This window comes from Balaenoptera acutorostrata, chromosome 5 (genome assembly GCF_949987535.1).
Source record: "Balaenoptera acutorostrata chromosome 5, mBalAcu1.1, whole genome shotgun sequence".
Classification (NCBI taxonomy): Eukaryota; Metazoa; Chordata; class Mammalia; order Artiodactyla; family Balaenopteridae; genus Balaenoptera; species Balaenoptera acutorostrata.
In genome coordinates this window covers 115,906,914-115,910,131 of record NC_080068.1, presented here as the reverse complement: position 1 = coordinate 115,910,131, position 3,218 = coordinate 115,906,914, and positions in this window count along the sequence as shown.

Below are 3,218 nucleotides of genomic sequence, written 5' to 3'. Positions count from 1 at the left end.
AATTCAGAATAATGATAGTGAAGATGATCCAGGACCTCGGAAAAGGAATGGAGGCAAAGATCGAGAAGATGCAAGAAATGTTTAACAAAGACCTAGAAGAATTAAAGAACAAACAAACAGAGATGAACAATACAATAACTGAAATGAAAACTACACTAGAAGGAATCAATAGCAGAATAACTGAGGCAGAAGAACGGATAAGTGACCTGGAAGACAGAATGGTGGAATTCACTGCTGCGGATCAGACTAAAAAAAAAAAATGAAAAGAAATGAAGACAGCCTAAGAGACCTCTGGGACAACATTAAACGCAACAACATTCACATCATGGGGGTCGCAGAAGGAGAAGAGAGAGAGAAAGGACCAGAGAAAATATTTGAAGAGATTATAGTTGAAAACTTCCCTAACATGGGAAAGGAAATAGCTATGCAAGTCCAGGAAGCACAGAGAGTCCCAAACAGGATAAACCCAAGGAGAAACATGCCGAAACACATAGTAACCAAACTGGGAAAAATTAAAGACAAGGAAAAATTATTGAAAGCAGCAAGGGAAAAATGACAAATAACATACAAGGGAAATCCCATAAGGTTAACAGCTGATTTCTCAGCAGAAACTCTACAAGCCAGAAGGCAGTGGCATGATATACTTAAAGTGATGAAAGGGAAGAACCTACAACCAAGATTACTCTACCCGGCAAGGATCTCATTCAGATTCGATGGAGAAATCAAAAGCTTTACAGACAAGCAAAAGCTAAGAGAATTCAGCACCACCAAACCAGCTCTACAACAAATGCTAACGGAACTTCTCTAAGTGGGAAACACAAGAGAAGAAAAGGACCTACAAAAACAAACCCAAAACAATTAAGAAAATGGTCATAGGAACATACATATCAATAATTACCTTAAACGTGAATGGATTAAATGCTCCAACCAAAAGACACAGACTTGCTGAATGGATACAAAAACAAGACCCATCTATATGCTGTCTACAAGAGACCCACTTCAGACCTAGGGACACATACAGACTGAAAGTGAGGGGATGGAAAAAGATATTCCATGCTAATGGAAATCAAAAGAAAGCTGCAGTAGCAATACTCATATCAGATAAAATAGACTTTAAAATAAAGAATGTTACAAGAGACGAGGAAGGACACTACATAATGATCAAGGGATCAATCCAAGGAGAAGATATAACAATTATAAATATATATGCACCCAACATAGGAGCACCTCAATACATAAGGCAACTGCTAACAGCTATAAAAGAGGAAATCGACAGTAACACAATAATAGTGGGTGACTTTAACACCTCACTTACACCAATGGACAGATCATCCAAACAGAAAATTAATAAGGAAAAACAAGCTTTAAATGACACAATAGACCAGATAGATTGAATTGATATTTATAGGACATTCCATCCAAAAACAGCAGATTCCACTTTCTTCTCAAGTGCACATGGAACATTCTCCAGGATAGATCACATCTTGGGTTACAAATCAAGCCTCAGTAAATTTAAGAAAATTGAAATCAAATCAAGCATCTTTTCTGACCACAATGCTATGAGATTAGAAATGAATTACAGGGAAAAAACCGTAAAACCAGAAACAAATGGAGGCTAAACAATATGTTACTAAATAACCAAGAGATCACTGAAGAAATCAAACAGGAAATTAAAAAATACCTAGAGACAAATGACAATGAAAACACGATGATCCAAAACCTATGGGATGCAGCAAAAGTAGTTCTAAGAGGGAAGTTTATAACTATACAAGCCTACCTCAAGAAACAAGAAAATTCTCAAATAAACAATCTAACCTTACACCTAAAGGAACTAGAGAAAGAAGAACAAACGAAACCCAAAGTTAGCAGAAGGAAAGAAATCATAAAGATCAGAGCAGAAATAAATGAAATAGAAATAACAACAAAAAAAAATAGCAAAGATCAATAAAAGTAAAAGCTGGTTCTTTGAGAAGCTAAAGCTGGTTCTTTGAGAAGATAAACAAAATGGATAAACAATTAGCCAGACTCATCAAGAAAAAGAGGGAGAGGTTCAAATCAATAAAATTAGAAACAAAAAAGGAGAAGTTACAACAGACACCACAGAAATACAAAGCATCCTAAGAGACTACTACAAGCAACTCTATGCCAATAAAGTAGACAACCTCGAAGATATGGACAAATTCTTAGAAAGGTATAACCTTCCAAGACTGAAACAGGAAGAAATAGAAAATATAAACACACCAATCACAAGCACTGAAATTGAAACTGTGATTAAAAATATTCCAACAGACAAAAGCCCAGGATTAGATGGCTTCACAGGTGAATTCTATCAAACATTTAGAGAAGAGCTAACACCCATCCTTCTCAAACTCTTCCAAAAAATTGCAGAGGAAAGAACACCCCCAAACTCATTTTATGAGGCCACCATCACCCTGATACCAAAACCAGACAAAGATACTACGAAAAAAGAAAATGACAGACCAATATCACTGATGAATATAGATGCAAAAATCCTCAACAAAATACTAGCAAACAGAATCCAACGACACATTAAAAGGATCATACACCATGATCAAGTGGGATTTATCCCAGGGATGCAAGGATTCTTCAATATACGCAAATCAATCAATGTGATACACCATATTAACAAATTGAAGAATAAAAACCATATGATCATCTCAATAGATGCAGAAAAAGCTTTTGACAAAATTCAACACCCATTTATGATAAAAACTCTCCAGAAAATGGGCCTAGAGGGAACCTACTTCAACATAATAAAGCCATATATGACAAACCCACAGCAAACATCATTCTCAATGGTGAAAAACTGAAAGCATTTCCTCTAAGATCAGGAACAAGACAAGGATGTCCACTCTCACCAGTATTATTCAACATAGTTTTGGAAGTCCTAGCCACGGCAATCAGAGGAGAAAAAGAAATAAAAGGAATACAAATTGGAAAAGAAAAAGTAAAACTGTCACTGTTTGCAGATGACATGATACTATACATAGAGAATCGTAAAGATGCCACCAGAAAACTACTGCAGCTAATCAATGAATTTGGTAAAGTTGCAGGATACAAAATTAATGCACAGAAATCTCTTGCATTCCTATACACTAATGATGAAAAATGTGGAAGAGAAATTATGGAAACACTCCCATTTACCATTGCAACAAAAAGAATAAAATACCTAGGAATAAACCTACCTAGGGAGACAA